This window comes from Dendrobates tinctorius, unplaced genomic scaffold, assembly GCF_039654945.1.
Source record: "Dendrobates tinctorius isolate UK_male_01 unplaced genomic scaffold, ASM3965494v1 ptg000116l, whole genome shotgun sequence".
NCBI lineage: Eukaryota > Metazoa > Chordata > Amphibia > Anura > Dendrobatidae > Dendrobates > Dendrobates tinctorius.
In genome coordinates, this window is record NW_027361784.1 from 45,937,043 (window position 1) to 45,956,283 (window position 19,241).

Below are 19,241 nucleotides of genomic sequence, written 5' to 3' on the forward strand. Positions count from 1 at the left end.
CCTAGAACAGTCACACCAATGAATTATCACCTAGAACATAATCATACTTCCAACTGATGACCAAGAACAGTCACACTAATGCATGATGACCTAGAACATATACTGCAAATTGTTGACCTAGAACATAGTCACAAGAGCATATGATGGCTTAGAACATAATCATACTTCTGATGACCAAGAACACAGTCACAGCAATACATGATGACCTAGAACAGAGTCATACGTCCAATTGATGAGGAGACTGTAATCACCTTAATATATGATGACCTATAGAACATAGTCACACTCATAATTGCTTACTGAGAACATGACACTGTTGGGGATTTATTCAAAATTGAAGGCATACTGAACCAGCATGGCTACCACAGCATCGTGCAGCGGCATGCTATTCCATCCGGTTTGTGTTTAGTTGGACCATCATTTATTTTTCAACAGGACAATGACCCCAGACCCACCTCCAGGCTGTGTAAGGGCTATCTGACCAAGAAGGAGCATGATGGGGTGCTACGCCAGATGACCTGGCCTCCACAGTCACCAGACCTGAACCCAATCGAGATGGTTTGGGGTGAGCTGGACCGCAGAGTGAAGGCAAAAGGGCCAACAAGTGCTAAGCATCTCTGGGAACTCCTTCAAGACTGTTGGAAAACCATTTACTGTGACTACCTCTTGAAGCTCATCAAGGGAATGCTAAGAGTATGCAAAGCAGTAATCAAAGCAAAAGGTGGCTACTTTGAAGAACCTAGAATATAAGACATATTTTCAGTTGTTTCACACTTTTTTGGTAATTATATAATTCCACATGTGGTAATTCATAGTTTTGATGCCTTCAGGGTGAATCTAAAATTTTCATTGTCATGAAAATAAAGAAAACTCTTTGAATGAGAAGGTGTGTCCAAACTTTTGGTCTGTACTGTATGTTCATCAAGAACAATGGCTGATTGATCGAGAATGATGATGGCACTTTGGTCATAAACCAAACTTTTATTACAAACTATATCACACGATTACTATAAAAGAAAATTTGAATTAAAACATTACAGTATAGCAAGAATATGAGCAGCGACGTAACTAAGTCATTGCACGGCCTCGGGGCAGGGACAGGACTCTTTAATAATGCAAACAATGGGAGACGTGTGGCCTTCTGATCAGCAAGAAAAACAATATTATTTCTATAATATAGGACGTGGCTGGGTGGGAGCCCGGGGGGCTCGTGTTAGACTATTCCCTGACAGCGAGGAGATTATTGGAATCATGCATACTTAATTGCCGTTCAGACAAATAAACTCAATGGAACAATCATCATGCGGCTCTGGAATGGTAAAGCGGAAACACTAAATACCTGGCAGAGGATTTCATATTACTGATCTGATATGTATATATATTTTTTTTATAATTCTCATAAATTCTACCCCGATCACGGTATTTCCTTATTCCTCAGTTGACCATGTGCGATACTTCTGGTTGCATATAGGACCGCTGGCTTCATATAGGACCGCTGGGTGCGTACAGGACCGCTGGGTGCGTACAGGACCGCTGGGTGAGTACAGGACCGCTGGGTGCGTACAGGACCGCTGGGTGCGTACAGGACCGCTGGGTGCGTACAGGACCGATGAGCAAGTACAGGACCGCTGGGTGCGTACAGGACCGCTGGGTGCATACAGGACCGCTGGGTGCGTACAGGACCGCTGGGTGAGTACAGGACCGCTGGGTGCGTACAGGACCGCTGGGTGCATACAGGACCGCTGGGTGCGTACAGGACCGCTGGGTGAGTACAGGACCGCTGGGTGCATACAGGACCGCTGGGTGCGTACAGGACCGCTGGGTGCATACAGGACCGCTGGGTGCGTACAGGACCGCTGGGTGCGTACAGGACCGCTGGGTGCATACAGGACCGCTGGGTGCGTACAGGACCGCTGGGTGAGTACAGGACCGCTGGGTGCGTACAGGACCGCTGGGTGCGTACAGGACCGCTGGGTGCGTACAGGACCGCTGGGTGCATACAGGACCGCTGGGTGCGTACAGGACCGCTGGGTGCGTACAGGACCGCTGGGTGCGTACAGGACCGCTGGGTGAGTACAGGACCGCTGGGTGAGTACAGGACCGCTGGGTGCGTACAGGACCGATGAGTAAGTACAGGACCGCTGGGTGCGTACAGGACCGCTGGGTGAGTACAGGACCGCTGGGTGCGTACAGGACCGCTGGGTGCGTACAGGACCGCTGGGTGCGTACAGGACCGATGAGTAAGTACAGGACCGCTGGGTGCGTACAGGACCGCTGGGTGCGTACAGGACCGCTGGGTGCGTACAGGACCGATGAGTAAGTACAGGATCGATGGGTGAGTACAGGACTGCTGGGTGCGTATAGGATTGTTGTGTGCGTATAGGACCGCTGGGTGCGTACAGGACCGCTGGGTGCGTACAGGATCGATGGGTGAGTACAGGACTGCTGGGTGCGTATAGGATTGTTGTGTGCGTATAGGACCGCTGGGTGCGTACAGGACCGCTGGGTGCATATAGGATTGTTGTGTGCGTACAGGACCGCTGGGTGAGTACAGGATCGATGGGTGAGTACAGGACCGCTGGGTGCGTACAGGACCGCTGGGTGAGTACAGGACCGCTGGGTGCGTACAGGACCGCTGGGTGCGTACAGGACCGCTGGGTGCGTACAGGACCGCTGGGTGCGTACAGGACCGCTGGGTGCGTACAGGACCGCTGGGTGCGTACAGGACCGATGAGTAAGTACAGGATCGATGGGTGAGTACAGGACTGCTGGGTGCGTATAGGATTGTTGTGTGCGTATAGGACCGCTGGGTGCGTACAGGACCGCTGGGTGCGTACAGGATCGATGGGTGAGTACAGGTCTGCTGGGTGCGTATAGGATTGTTGTGTGCGTATAGGACCGCTGGGTGCGTACAGGACCGCTGGGTGCATATAGGATTGTTGTGTGCGTATAGGACCGCTGGGTGCGTACAGGATCGATGGGTGAGTACAGGACCGCTGGGTGCGTACAGGACCGCTGGGTGCATATAGGATTGTTGTGTGCGTACAGGACCGCTGGGTGAGTACAGGACCGATGAGTGAGTACAGGATCGATGGGTGAGTACAGGACTGCTGGGTGCATATAGGATTGTTGTGTGCGTACAGGACCGCTGGGTGAGTACAGGACCGATGAGTGAGTACAGGATCGATGAGTGAGTACAGGACTGCTGGGTGCATATAGGATTGTTGTGTGCGTATAGGACCGTTGGGAGCATATAGGATTGTTAGGTGCATACAGGACCGCTGGCTTCGTATAGGACTCCTGGCTTCGTATAGGGCCGCTGGGTGAGTACAGGACCGCTGGCCATACAAGTGTTCATTGGAAGACAGAAGTCTTCCCTGACTCTAATGTGGTCACTGACCGAGAGCTGAACGGATGGTGTAAAAAGCTCCTCCAAAAATCAAAACGTGTTTCGGACCCACAGTTCTCCATAATTACAGACATTTCTGTGTTGCGATCGTGCAGCAAACTTTAAATAAACCTCGTTGTCACTGATAAATAATTAAGTCCCTGTTCTCCATTAACTGTGTGATTATTAAACCATTAGCTGCTCCCTTCCCCAGAGATTTCTCCTCCAAAGGAGGAGTTGTGAGATCCCGTCTGGAGACACAGTCACGTGTTATGCAAATTAAAAAAAAAACCTAAATATCTAACACTGATTTAGCTCTTGTAAATGGGCACATATGAAAATGTCTTTTATAGTTACCATGAGATATAATCTGTGAACTGGAATAGCATAAAAAAATGACATTCACAGGACGGACATTTGCTATATAAACTTTTTAAGATATCAAATTGTTCCCTTGTAATGGAGGGAATGGAAGGGACCTTATTCCTCCTTTTCATTGCCAAAGTCTATGAAAAATTAACCTGTAAGATCGCCATGTGAAAGATCCTGGGAGGGTTATAAAGAATAAACTACTAAACTGTGAGATCGCTGTGTGGAAGGTCCTGTGAAGGTTATAGAGAATAGCCTACTAAAGGGTGAGATCACTGTATGTTTGGTCCCAGGAGGGTTACAGAGAATAAACTACTAAACTATAAGATCGCTGTGTGGAAGGTCCCAGGAGGGTTATAGAGAATGTATTATTAAATTGTGAGATCACTGTGTGGAAGGTCCCAGGAGGGTTATAGAGAATGTATTACTAAATTGTGAGATTGCTGTGTGGAAGGTCCCAGGAGGGTTATAGAGAATGTATTACTAAATTGTGAGATCCCTGTGTGGAAGGTCCCAGGAGGGTTATAGAGAATGTACTACTAAACTGTGAGATCACTAGGTACAAGGTCAAGAGAAGGTTATAGATAATGAACTACTAAACTGTGAGATCGTGGTGTGGAAGGTCCTGGGAGAGTAATACAGAGTGAACTACTAAACTGTGAGCTCCCTGCGTGCAAGGTACTGGGAGGGTTATAGAGAATGTACTACTAAATTGTGAGACTACTAGGTGGAAGGTCTCAGGAGGGCTATAAAGAATGTACTACTAAATTGTGAGATCACTGGGTACAAGGTCCAGAGAAGATTATAGATAAGGAACTACTAAACTGTGTGATCGTGGTGTGGAAGGTCCTGAGAGATCCATAGAGAGTGAACTACTAAACTGTGAGCTCCCTGTGTGCAAGGTACTGGGAGGGTAATAGAGAATGAACTGCTAAGCTGTGAGATCACTGTATGTAAGGTCCCGGGAGTGTTATATGGAATGAACTACTAAACTGTGAGCTCGCTGTGTGCAAGGTACTTGGAGGGTTGTAGAGAATGAACTATTAAAATGTAAGATCATTGTGTGCAAGGCTCTGGGAGAGTAATAGAGAGTGAACTAGTAAATAGTGAGATTGCGGTGTGGAAGGTCCTGGGAGAGAAAAAGAAAGTGAACTACTAAACTGTGAGATCAATGAGCAAGGTCCTGGGAGGGAAACACGAGAATAAATTACTAAACTATGAGATTGCTCTGTGCAAGGTCCTGGGAGGGTAAGAGAGAATTAACTACTAAACTGTGAGTTTGTCATGTGCAAGGAACTGGGAGGGTAACAAAAGAGTAAATTACTAAACTATGAGATTGTCGTGTGAAAGATCCCGGGAGGCTTATGGAGAGTGAACTACTCAACTGTGAGATCGCTGCGTGCAAGGTCCTGGGAGGGTTATAGAGAAGCTTCTCCTATTCCAATTTCTTCCATAGTAATGACCCCATGAGCAGCTTCACTCGGATGCTGCTGTTCTACTACATTTCTTCTACAGATCCTGATTTTCACTTGATAAAGTCGATAGAAGTCTGTTTTTAAGGGGATCTCTCCCTCTCTGCCATTTCTTTACAGCCCGATACAATAAGGCGCTAAGATGAGCAGATCAGCTTTAGGTTTCTGCCCAGCGTGCTTCCTCTGAAGGAGAAGAGACGTCGTATCACAGGAAGAAGGTCGTGTCAAGAAGCCGATGAAAACGGGAGGATTTAAAGGTACGGCGGCCTTGTGTGTTTAAGCAGCATGCAGAAAACATCACCAAGCAAACGAGCTATCTGTCCGGGGAATTCAGAGAGTGGATAAATCCTCGCTTCATCGGGCGCGAGTTGTCTTTAGGGGTGAGATCCATAGTCTGATTAAATTACAGAAGAGCCGGCTCCCCATTCATTACAGCGCTCGCCACCCTCCAAACGATACCGTGTAATGGGATTCCGAGCAGATACAATCGCTCAACCAGAAAACGCTTTTGACACCAGGTTTTCGTCCAGCGGAGAACATTCTGATCTTTAAGCCAAAGAACTACGAGCTCTACAAAACCTCAAAGATCTTTCGTTTCCTTCAAAAAGAATTAAAAAAAAAAAACCCACACCCATGGCAAAAAGTTTAAATAAAGTTGAAAAACTTAGAAACGTAAAAGTACAGCCGAAGTCAGAGACGGGAAGAGGATCAACGGAAATGGAAATGAAAAGCCGCTCCAGCTCAGCGATCACAAACACTTTGCATCGGCCAAACCCCAACTTTTGGACAAACCCAATGATTGTAGCAGGACTGACCATCTACGCGAATGAGGATCCTACGACTCCGCCCTGGTAGATGATTTTGGGAAAGAAAAGGATCGGCTACGATAAATGACCGAGAATGATCCTCTTGTTTCTAAGGAAGAAAAGTCAATGTAAGGGATGTCTGGCAGCGGCTCGTTCTCCTCTCCCTATAGGCACACCTGTGTGAACTGAGCGTGCATGTGTACAGTGGGGTCAGGGGAAACGCTAGCCGAATACACATCTGAACGACTGCCATCTCAGCTCCTTAATCTGGCTGTGCAGCTTAAAAGAAGAAATCAAAACAATGCTCAAAAGCGCAGGACTTGTTAATGAAGAATTCAATGCGTTTCGCCAATTTGAACCTCCAGCAGGAGGTTCAATATATCAAAATAAAATATATTTTCCCTATCAGTATATATCTGGAGTGCAGGAAAATGGTGGGAAACCTCATGAGGAGGCGGGATAACATATAAATCTTATGGAAAGTCTCTGTGCTTCATTGTATAATGGGGAAAAGAAAGAGCCTTCATAAAAATGGTAACTACCAAAACACAGGGATATCCTTCTTTACCTGAGCTCTTAAAAGACGTATGATAGAAGATAACCCGCTTTGAAAAAAAAATATATAAAAATAAAAAGGTGACATCATGATACGCTGTTGGGAGAGGTTTACGCTCTATGTTTCTGTATGTAGTCACTGCTGTTAGAATTTGTTTAGTTTGTGACTATCCGCCATTTTCTTGTGGTGTTCTGGCTGCTGGTCTTTTTCCTCTGGTGCTGGGTTTGTCTTGGGTCAGGTGATTGTATCACTCTTTATTAACCAGCACCTGTCTCCCAGTCCTTGCTGGACAACAGTGTTTACCCGCTTGAGGTCTGGCTTGGTGCCTTGCCTTCTGTGTGTTTAATTTGTGCAGTGCTGGGTCCTCTGGTTCTGCTAGTCTTAGTTTCTGTTTTCAGTTGGTTTTTGCAGCCTTCTCTGTGTTTTCTATTAGGAGGTGACCAATTTTTGTACCCAGTCCTTAGCTCTTTTAGGGACCCCCCTCCTCCTATCTATAGGTCTTCGCTTGAGATTAACCTAGGATCATTGGTGGGTCTATTCGCAAGGAATGGGTCGCCCACTCCATCGTAGGGTATCAGCCTAGTCATAGTGCAGGGTCAGTTTTCCCCCTTCTACCCTAGACCTGTGTTGCAGATCTGTAACAATTGCAATGAGAATTGCAGCTTCTTCCCAGCGTGTGGTGATAATGCATTTCATTTGGACACAATTACATACAGTAGTTATCGACTTCAGGAACTTAAAAGGAATCTGTCCGTAGGTTTTTGCTATGTAATCTGACAGCAGCATGATGTAAGGAAAGAGAGCCAGATTCCAGCGACGTGTCACTTACTGGGCTGGTTACTGCAGTTATGATAATATTACTGTTTTCTCTGCTGCAAATCTGGCAGTGCTCTAAATGCTGAGCTCAGTATAACCCCAGTCACACCCCTGATTGACTACTTTCTGCCTATGCACAGTGTATACAGAAAACTGACAATCAGTGGTGGGGTTATACAGAGCTCATGAACATGGTAGGTGGTTTACTACTCCTCTAGTATAATCTCCTGCTGAAAAAAAACGTGATTTCATCAAAACTACAGCAAGCGGCTTAGAGCAGGGAAGCAACATTTTCTTTTTTAAACAAACTGCAGTCGGTGGACACGGAGTTTCTAAAACTGGAAACTGCTTTAACACAGCGAGACTCATGTTGTTGGCAGAACTCAGTAGGTTCTGTAGGTTTGTTGGTATCCCAAAGGGTCAGCAAAACAAAAGACTAATACTGACTTCATCGCTGACCTCTCCGGAAGCCCGTTGTTTGCCATTTGGTCCTTTACTTTCCACCAAGAAAGGTGCCACGTCTACGGCCTCGTCACTAGGACTTCTGACAGTCTCCAGGCCTCGAAGGTCTCAGTGCACGTCTTAACGTTGTGACCTTACAACATGGAGTGACCGCGGAAGCCTGGATGCGAATAGAAGCCCTCGCCTATAGATGGCAGGCAGCGAGAGGTGAGGCGCGTTGTACTTGTGTATCATGCGAGAGACAGACGCTCCTGGCAATAGGACATAAGCGCTGAGGCACCGAGACCAGAGACAACACGGACAAGGAGACGGACTAACATCTCCTCCTTACTGTATCTGCCCTGCTCAATAAAGAATTCCACTTTCATTCCTTAATCTGTCGCACACCCGGACGCGTCGCTCAACTCCTGCGGCAATTTCCCACTTATTGGACGTCCTGACTCCGGGAACCGATCATAAATCTCATCGCTACTAATGAAAGGTGAAGAATTAGTGCGGAAATCTGACTGCAGACAGGGAGATGTATGTATCCGCAGTAAAGACAGAGGCCCGGTCTATACAACATACCGTCCATACATACACACACGTGGAATATACAGACAAAACAGCAACACGCACACAAACATGGTCACAGACACCCACATGGCCTAAAGACAAAATACACACTGTACATACACAGTCATCTATACACAATGCACACTGTACACAACATATACTGTATATACACAATCATGTATACACAATGCACACTGTACACAACATATACTGTATATATATACTGTACACAACATATACTGTATACACACTGTACACAACATATAATGTATATACACTGTACACAACACATACTGTATATACACAATCATGTATACACAATGCACACTGTACACAACATATACTGTATATATACACTGTACACAACATATACTGTATATACACTGTACACAACATATACTGTATATACACTGTACACAACACATACTGTAGACACACACTGTACACAACATATACTGTATACACACTGTACACAACATATACTGTATATATACACTGTACACAACACAACATACTGTATATGCACACTGTACACAACATATACTGTATACACACTGTACACAACATATACTGTATACCAGGGGTGGATTAAGGGTAGCCAGGGCCCCGGGCTGTTCAGACTCTGTGGGCCCCCCGGTCATGTGACGGGGTCAGGAAGTCACTAGTTTTCATGGCGCATACGGTGCATCAAGGGGCGGGAAAGGGTTAAATACTGAGGTAAAAAAAACTCTGCAAATATGCAACGTATGCACGAGGCCTCACAAATACTGAGGTAAAAAACATCAAATGCTCAGCGTGTCCATGAGGCCTTATAAATACTGAGTGAAAAACTCACCAAATACTCAGTGTGTGCACGATGCCTTATAAATACTGAGGTAAAAACTCACCAAATACTCAGCGTGTGCACGATGCCTTATAAATACTGAGGTAAAAACTCACCAAATACTCAGCGTGTGCACGATGCCTTATAAATACTGAGGTAAAAACTCACCAAATACTCAGCGTGTGCACGAGGCCTTACAAATACTGAGGTAAAAACTCACCAAATACTCAGCGTGTGCACGATGCCTTATAAATACTGAGGTAAAAACTCACCAAATACTCAGCGTGTGCACGATGCCTTATAAATACTGAGGTAAAAACTCACCAAATACTTAGCGTGTGCACGAGGCCTTACAAATACTGGAAGGCTTCCACCCAACATCTAGTCCTGACTAACCTGTACCTAACATCGAAACCAGCTAATAGTCTGCAATCACCTGCTGACCTAGACCCATGACCTGTCAGACAAGTTACTTCACATGAGTCATACAGAGGCTTCTGCTTCATGAACTTCCCCAGATTGAAGAAGCAGCCTCCGATGTGCAGCCTCTGGCTGGATAAACAGGAAGAGAGGCTCCTCGTCACAGGCTGTGCCCAACATGTCAGCAGAGGGGTTAACGCCACAGACACGTCGCCGTCTCCTCACACACTGGACACGACGCTGCATCTGGCGACGAACAAGCACACATTGCGCAATGTTAGTCATGTCCCAGATGTTCAGCATGTGGAGGACCAAGGGAGGACCAAAAAAGACTCTAGGATTGGAACATGAGCATGGGAAAGTGGACGGTGGTCGGAGGGGCAGGGTTTATATAGGGGTCGGAGTAAGTAAATATATATATATGCGGGCAGCGCACACATGCACAATCCTCAGGTTGTATAACTTTCAACTGGTCAAAACATTTCTCTCAGTAGGCCAACAAAGAAATGTGGCAGGAATAAAGTACACCTCATAGTAACTTATGTGTGAGGCAGAGGTGATAAGACCCGCCATCTCGTGCCCACCTTACTAGAGGTGCCCACTGCCTACATATAACACAGTTGATGGAAACAGATGACTTCCACTATGATAATTGGTTACCGCCCGCCCGAGCACACCCATTTCACAACTAGTCACACCGATGTCAAACGCCCCAACCACACCCATTTAGCACTGCTGATCACACTGACTGGTACTGAGGGCACAGTGGCTGGTACTGTAGGCACACTGACTGGTACTGAGGAAAAGAAAGAAAGAACAGAGAGAGAGAGAGAAAAAAAGAGAGAAAGGCGAGAGAAAGAAAGAACAGAGAGAAAGAAAGAGGGGACAGAAAAAAAGAACAGAGAGAGAGAAAAAGAAAGGGGAAAGAAAGAAAGAACAGAGAGGGAGAGAGAAAGAAAGAACAGAGAGAAAGAAAGAGGGGAAAGAAAGAACAGAGAGAGAAAGAAAGAAAAGGGAAAGAAAGAACAGAGAGGGAGAAAGAAAGAAAGAAAGAGGGGAAAGAAGGAACAAAGAGAGAAAGAAAGAGAAAGAGGTGAAAGAAAGAACAGAGAAAAAAAGTTGCCAAAAAGTTCGATTTTGGTTTCATCTGACCAGAGCACCTTCTTCCACATGTTTGGTGTGTCTCTCAGGTGGCTTGCTGCAAACTTTAAACAACACTTTTTATGGATATCTCTGAGAAATGGCTTTCTTCTTGCCACTCTTCCATAAAGGCCAGATTTGTGCTGTGTACGACTGATTGTTGTCCTATGGACAGACTGTCCCACCTCAGCTGTAGATCTCTGCGGTTCATCCAGAGTGATCATGGGCCTCTTGGCTGCATCTCTGATCAGTCTTCTCCTTGTTTGAGATGAAAGTTTAGAGGGACGGCCAGGTCTTGGTAGATCTGCAGTGGTATGATACGCCTTCCATTTCAATATGATCGCGTGCACAGTGCTCCTTGGGATGTTTAAAGTTTTGGAAATCATTTTGTATCCAAATCCGGCTTTAAACTTCTCCACAACAGTATCACGGACCTGCCTGTTGTGTTCCTTGGTCTTCATGATGCTTCATGATGGGTTCTGTTTGATGCACAGAACCCTGAGATTATCACAGAGCAGGTGCATGTATACGGAGACTTGATTACACACAGGTGGATTATATTTATCATCATTAGTCATTTAGGACAACACTGGATCATTCAGAGATCCACAATGAACTTCTGGAGTCAGTTTGCTGCACTGAAAGTAAAGGAGCTGAATAATATTGCACGCCCCACTTTTCAGTTTTTGCATTTCCACAAAAATTTAAAATAACCAATAAATTTCGTTCAACTTCACAATTGTGTCCCATTTGTTGTTGATGCTTCACCAAAAATTTACATTTGGTATCTTGATGTTTGAAGCATGATATGTGGAAAAAGGTTGAAAAGTTCCAGGGGGCCGAAAACTTTCGCAAGGCACTGTATGTACACAATATATACAGACTTTATATAAACACCGATATATCATCATATACAATACAAATGTGCATATTGGGCACACTGTAAGGAGGCTGTCAGACACATACTGGTTGGGAGATAAATTTGAAATAATGCCTTACTATACATACTGTAGGAAAATGCTCCAGCACACTAAGTGCTCAGAGGGGTTAATCGGCCATGACAGATTGATTGTGAGCAGCTGATGAGTTGGGAGAGACTGCTGCTCACGATATCTCCACCCCTGGGTGTGGCTCACTTTGTAACATTGAGAGCTGTTGTCTCACAGGGGCCTGTGTGGGGGGAGGAGTGCAGATCTCCTGGATTGAAGGCCTTTGCTAAAAGTACTAAAAAGCTGGACTAAATGGACTTGTTGCTTTTTGTTTTACCTTTTGCCGGGTAAAGGCTGTATTTACGTTTTCTGGTGACGTGGCTTATGAGGATTGCAATAAACCAGCTGGACTTTAACGGGTTTCAGTGGCTACCTCTTTGAGAAGCCGATTGAGTCAACCTACCACATTTGGTGAAGAATGCGGGCAATGCTCCCAGGAAACAAGTGTAACTGCTGCAGAAGAACTGCATGTTTGGGTAAAGGCGGCTATAGGCCAGGATGTAATGTCAGACAGCGCGTAGGACTGATTAAACACCTGGTGCAAGCCCAGCAGCAACAGCTGGCGCAACAGGAGACAAGTAAGCTGCTTATTCAACAGCTCCAGCAGCAGCACCAGCCGCAGAATGATTTACCTATAGAGGCAGTTCGTGGCACTGCGGAAGCTCCAACTCCAATGTCAGATGATGAATTTTCTATCCGGAAAGTGGTGAGGAGAGCCTTGCAGAAAATGATTCCGGGGGACAATATAGAGGCCTTTTTAACCATTTTTGATGTTCATTACAAAATCTTCAGGTTTACTCAAATTAGTTGATACAAAAATGAGTACACCCCACATCAAAAACTTCTAGATCTAGTATTTTCTATGACCTCCATGATATTTAAAGACAGCATGGATAACCTTCACGCATGTCGTTCCTCTGCAGTGTATGCTGGATTGTGTCACAGGAAACACTCACTCCGTTTTGGATTTTTATTTATTTATCTAATTGCAGTGAACTTGCACGTGGATTTTCTTCAACCTCACTCATCAGAAGACGCTCCCGTTTAGGTTCTAGCTTCCGTGGTTACCTGACGTCTCTGTGAGATGCCGCAGTTCCATCTTATTTACATTTTTGTATCACATTTGCTCCAGTATCTGAACGGTATGTAAAGCTTTGCTGATCAACTTGTAGCCTTCATCTTTCTTATGTAAAGAAATTCTTCTTGCAACATTTCTCTTCCATGTGGTGCCATTACTGACAGCATGAAATGGGAAGGGATTTTCTTTGTTACGTATCACCTTTTATTAGACTTACCGGTCGTTAAATTCTAGTTAGGTAGAATTTTGTAGTCTTAACTTAAGCTTTGCTCTTAAGACTTTCATTGGGGTGCATTAATTTTTGCAACATGGTCTTGAATGAATCTGTTAGGAACATTACTTTTCTTGAAAGTGCAAAATAATTCTTGCTTGTTATCGATGGTCACATTTGTGGGAGAATTTTGTCATACGTTACGCCCTAGAAAATGCTGTTTATGAAAAGAAACTATTCTTTTTGACAAATATGTTGGGGTGAACTAATTTACACCGAGCAAAGCGGAAAAATAAGGAAGAACACATTAGTGGGACTATATATATACAGCACTGGCAAAAATTAAGAGGCCACAACATCAAAACCCTGCCATGGGCAGCCCATTCTCCAAACAAAGAAGAACTGCTTATATTTTTACACCACAAGCAGTGTGAAAGACTGGTGGAAAGCAGCCAAGACACATGAAGGATGTGATTAAAAATCATGGTTATTCCACAAAATATTGATTTCTGAACTCTTCCTGAGTTAAAACATTAGTGTTGTTGTTTCTAAATGATTATGAACTTTTTTTTTTTAATTCAGACCAGTATTCTTTGTCAGAAAAAAAATACAAAATTTATTGCTTGGAAATTCGCAGACGTGTTGGAGTTTTCTTTATTTTCATGACTATGAAAATTGTAGATTCACTCTGAAGGCATCAAAACTATGAATTATCACATGTGGAATTATATAATTACCAAAAAAGTGTGAAACAACTGAAAATATGTCTTATATTCTAGGTTCTTCAAAGTAGCCACCTTTTGCTTTGATTACTGCTTTGCACACTCTTGGCATTCTCTTGATGAGCTTCAAGAGGTAGTCACTGGAAATGGTCTTCCAACAGTCTTGAAGGGGTTCCCAGAGATGCTTAGCACTTGTTGGCCCTTTTGCCTTCACTCTGCGGTCCAGCTCACCCCCAAACCATCTCGATTGGGTTCAGGTCTGGTGACTGTGGAGGCCAGGTCATCTGGCGTAGCACCCATCACTCTCCTTCTTGGTCAAATAGCCCTTACACAGCCTGGAGGTGTGTTTGGGGTCATTGTCCTGTTGAAAAATAAATGATGGTCCAACTAAACACAAACCGGATGGAATAGCATGCCGCTGCACGATGCTGTGGTAGCCATGCTGGTTCAGTAGGCCTTCAATTTTGAATAAATCCCCAACAGTGTCACCAGCAAAGCACCCCCCACACCATCACACCTCCTCCTCCATGCTTCACGGTGGGAACCAGGCATGTAGAGTCCATCCTTTCACCTTTTCTGCGTCGCACAAAGACACAGTGGTTGGAACCAAAGATCTCAAATTTGGACTCATCAGACCAAAGCACAGATTTCCACTGGTCTAATGTCCATTCCTTGTGTTCTTTAGCCCAAACAAGTCTCTTCTGCTTGTTGCCTGTCCTTAGCAGTGGTTTCCTAGCAGCTATTTTACCATGAAGGCCTGCTGCACAAAGTCTCCTCTGAACAGTTGTTGTAGAGATGTGTCTGCTGCTAGAACTCTGTGTGGCATTGACTTGGTCTCTAATCTGAGCTGCTGTTAACCTGCGATTTCGGAGGCTGGTGACTCAGATGAACTTATCCTCTGCAGCAGAGGTGACTCTTAGTCTTCCTTTCCTGGGCCGGTCCTCATGTGAGCCAGTTTCTTTGTAGCGCTTGATGATTGTTGCCACTGCACTTGGGGACACTTTCAAACTTTTCCCAATTTTTCGGACTGACTGACCTTCATTTCTTAAAGTAATGATGGCCACTCATTTTTCTTAGCTGTTTTTTTCTTGCCATAATACACATTCTAACAGTCTATTCAGTAGGACTATCAGCTGTGTATCCACCAGACTTCTGCACAACACAACTGATGGCCCCAACCCCATTTATAAGGCAAGAAATCCCACTCATTAAACCTGACAGGGCAGACCTGTGAAGTGAAACCGATATCCGGTGACTACCTCTTGAAGCTCATCAAGAGAATGCCAAGAGTGTGCAAAGCAGTAATCAAAAAGGTGGCTACTTTGAAGAACCTAGAATATAAGACATATTTTCAGCTGTTTCAAACTTTTTTGTTAATTATATAATTCCACATGTGTTAATTCATAGTTTTGATGCCTTCAGAGTGAATCTACAATTTTCATAGTCATGAAAATAAAGAAAACTCTTTGAATGAGAAGGCGTGTCCAAACTTTTTGTCTGTATTGTATATATATATACATACATACACATACATACATACACACACACAGGGTGGGCCATTTATATGGATACACCTAAATAAAATGGGAATGGTTGGTGATATCACCTTCCTGTTTGTGGCACATTAGTATATGGGAGGGGGGAACGTTTCAAGATGGGTGGTGACGATGGCGGCCATTTTGAAGTCAGCCATTCTGAAGTCGGACATTTTGGATCCAACTTTATTTTTTTCAATGGGAAGAGGGTCATACGCATCAAACTTATTGAGAATTTCACAAGAAAAACAATGGTGTGCTTGATTTTAACGTAACTTTATTCTTTCATGAGTTATTTACAAGTTTATGACCACTTATAAAATGTGTTCAAAGTGCTGCCCATTGTGTTGGATTGTCAATGCAACCCTCTGCTCCCACTCTTGACACACTGATAGCAACACCGCAGAAGAAATGCTAGAACAGGCTTCCAGTATCCGTTGTTTCAGATGCTGCACATCTCGTATCTTCACAGCATAGACAATTGCCTTCAGATGACCCCAAAGATAAAAGTCTAAGGGGGTCAGATCGGGAGACCTTGGTGGCCATTCAACTGGCCCACAACGACCAATCCACTTTCCAGGAAACTGTTCATATAGGAATGCTCGGACCTGACACCCATAGAATGCTCGGATAACTTATCAGCGCACGTTCGCTTATCACTATTTAAGACATCATCAGCACCGCTCACTTCCTGATCTGGAAGTGAACGGCGATGAACAATCCCTTTAAATCAATGGGTTAAATCTCAATTGTCTATGAAGAATGGACTTTTCCAAAACTCTTACAGACTACGGTATGGTTCTGTCCAACATTTGTCTTGGGCTCCATATCTGGGACTCAAACAGCCATGTACAGGTAGGAGTACTAACCTCCATGGCTGTAGCAAATCTGTACACATTGATCAACCACTGTATAGAAAAAAGTGCTTGTTTCCACCTACTAACCCAGAATGATAAAATTTAGGGCTCAGCTATTCTTGAGTGGAGGACTGCACTGTGTAGAAAGACTGGATGTCCTGGAGCTGGCGTGCCTTTCACTAATGCTTGCACATTAAGGATACGCTTTTCCTTTGGCTACAGCGGCAGCGCGCTCGGCGGTTTCCCACATCAAGCCTTTCTTTACTGTATGGTTAATTATTCATAATAGCTTCATAATGGAGTTCAGGATTACAAACCGCTGCTAATGCTTTGTAAGGATATAATCATAAAGGCAACAATTAGGATGTCGTTAGCAGAGGATTCTAGGACATGGGGCGGATCAGGCCAGATCAGCTAAAAACAAGGTAAGTCTCATTCCTCTGCGCTTAGAATAGAATGAACTTTGCTCCGAGAACTTATGACGGGGGTTAAAAGGGCAGAAATGGGTTCGGTTAGAGAATGACGCTCACCTATTTAATGAAGGGAAGACATGCACGATACAATATAAAACCCACCGTGCATCTTTACAGTACAGACGTACATCTTAAAGGGAATCGGTCATTACGATTTTACCACTAAAACTAGCGGTATGGCTGCATAGGTGCTACTGCTACGATAAAAATGATACCTGCCTTGTGGTAATCTGATGTACTAGTGCTGAGAAAACAAGCTTTGAAGCTATATGCAAATTAGTCAGGAAGTGCATTTGAATCGTGCAGATGTAATCTGCATGCGTCGTCTAAGCTTGATATCTCGGCGATGGCACATCAGATTACTACAAGACAGGTGTCATTTTAATTGTTACACTATAACCTATGCAACCATACTGCTAGTTTCTGCAGTAAGATCCTTCTTACAGGTTCCCTTTAAGACTATAGGACATGATAGAAGCGATGTTTATAAGTTTGGCCCTGACACAAACTGCAAAGAAGAGTGGAAATTGTCTATTCATCTGCCAATCTACAATAAGTCTTTCCATTCCCTATTAACCCTCGTCCTCCAGTAGGACGAATCAGGAGGTGACGTGGCGCCCATTATATAGGTATAAGAGGCATTGTGTGACATGCCAGGTACAAAACCACGCGCGCACACACACTGACATTTCCATAAAGGTCATATAAATGATAGGTGGTAACGAGGATTCTGTGCCCACAGAGCAAATTCCTCCGCTCGGTACATAAATTGCTCAGAACTGGCATGTTTGCGTCTAATTACCGACTTCAGCTATTTGTGGTGCGAGACTTAAGCATTGTAATGCTCCTATGGGAAATGTGCATAACTCACAAAAAAAATCCACGTGGGTTGATATGGTTAAAAAAACAAAAAGAATTCCACCATTATTTTTTGGGTTTCATACAAAATAAGTCTCCGAGTCTGTATATTTTCGGCATTACCAAAACATGGACAGATTTTTTATTTTTATAGCCTAGTGCCTAAATACATTTTGAACATTGCAAAAAGAAATTGGGCTAGTGTTGCCATCATCTGAGACCTGTAAGTGTGATTTTACCTTTGTGAGTGTTTGCTTTTTGATGTTTTTATTAATACTATTTGGTTGGGTTTATGATGTTTTCATCCCTTTTTTGTTGCATTTTTGCAGTTTTCATTTTGTTTTCCTCTTTAAGGCTTTTATCTTATCCGATGGGTTAATTTAAAAAAAAATATATAGTTTTATAGATTGTACAACTGCATCAATACCAAATCTTTTTTTTTTTTTAAATTTCTTCATTTTTAAACAGGAAAAAGATGGTGAAAATTTAGAGATGGTCTCTAGCATTTAAAAGGTTAAAAAGCAGTGATTTGAGCTTTCTCCAGTCACTGCTGCCAACAGCTGTGCAACATAGCAACGACAGCAGTGTACATAGCAAACGGAGCTCCTGAGCCCAATTCATACACCCCTACATGCCCCCATAGAATGTACCACTATTGAGAACAGATTAAAGGGGTAAACCTATTACAAGTAAGTATGGCATATGCAAATGGGATGGGATCCGACCAAAATCAAGTATTTGTAAATGTTCTTCGAGTTTATAAGAATGGGAAGTCTGTTGTTGGCAGCAAATTCTGGTGTGGAACAAGGTATTGCAGACAGTCATGGGGTTAACCTTGTATGGCGAACTTTATAACTGGTAAACCAGTCAATGGAGCATTACTGATGATCTAATGAAGACCACTTGATGAGTCAGTGGACTGCTGGACCTTTTAGATCCACAGTGGGTAGAAAGATACAAGACCCCTTCCAAGGCTGGAATAAGGATGTGACCACCTGACCATAATGAAAGTAGCGGCTGATGAATAAGAACATCTCCTGTTCCCACCACCTGTAGTCCTGGCATGGACACAGGCCAAGCAGTAAACCTCAAAGCCAAACATTTTGACTTAAACTCGGCAGTGAGAATCCCAGCCACTTCTTCTAATACTAATGGGTTCTGAATCTCCATTTTGAAAGGGGCCGGGGGTCAGGGTAGGCTTGTGAGCAGAATGTTAAAGGGGTGACTTTTCCTGTTCAAAGTGAGGGTGAGGAATGAGACGGATTGCTCTGTGTAATGTGCATCACTTCTGGACAAGGCCCGTCTTACTGAGAGTTAAGCAATAATCAATAATGGATCCTTTTCACCAGCTGTGGATTTCGAGATTGAGGTGTAAGAGATTGCCAGAAAAAAAAAAAAATTCAATCAATTAACCCCTTAGTGACAGAGCCATTTTGCAGCTTAATGACCAGGCCAATTTTTACAATTCTGACCACTGTCACTTTATAAGGCTATAACTCTAGAACGCTTTAACGGATCCTGCTGGTTCTGAGATTGTTTTTTCGTGACATATTGTATTTCATAATAGTGGTAAAATTTCTTCTATATGACTTGTGTTTAGTTATGAAAAAAAAAAAAGGAAATATGTCAAAAATTTGGCAATTTTCAAACTTTAAATTATGTCCTTAAATCAGAGAGATATGTTACATACATATCTTAATTGGTAACATTT

General features: G+C 43.8%; 1 protein-coding gene across 4 annotated transcripts in view; it reads right to left on the reverse strand.

The window, feature by feature from the left end:
• Positions 1–19,241, reverse strand: part of TRAPPC9 (trafficking protein particle complex subunit 9) — a 691,224-nt gene that overhangs the window by 268,024 nt on the left and 403,959 nt on the right. The window lies entirely within an intron of this gene.